We start from the raw sequence: 225 nt of genomic DNA, 5'->3' as shown, positions 1-225 counted from the left end.
TTCTCCAGTAATGTGCTGTATGTGGTTTTTATACAGTTATCCAATAAAATGAGCAGAGAAAAATGAAGAGTATATATATATACTGTGGTTTTGCTTTAATCTCTCCTGCATTGTTTTCCCTCCACAATAACTCCAAAATCATAGAGTCTGCTAGGTTAAGTGATCCAAGTGACAGGCCTGCTTTTAACACAATGTGGATGTGCCATAGAGCCCTTTCCTGCTTGT

Source organism: Panthera tigris, chromosome B1, assembly GCF_018350195.1.
Source record: "Panthera tigris isolate Pti1 chromosome B1, P.tigris_Pti1_mat1.1, whole genome shotgun sequence".
Classification (NCBI taxonomy): domain Eukaryota; kingdom Metazoa; phylum Chordata; class Mammalia; order Carnivora; family Felidae; genus Panthera; species Panthera tigris.
Note: the sequence above shows the minus strand (reverse complement) of the source record.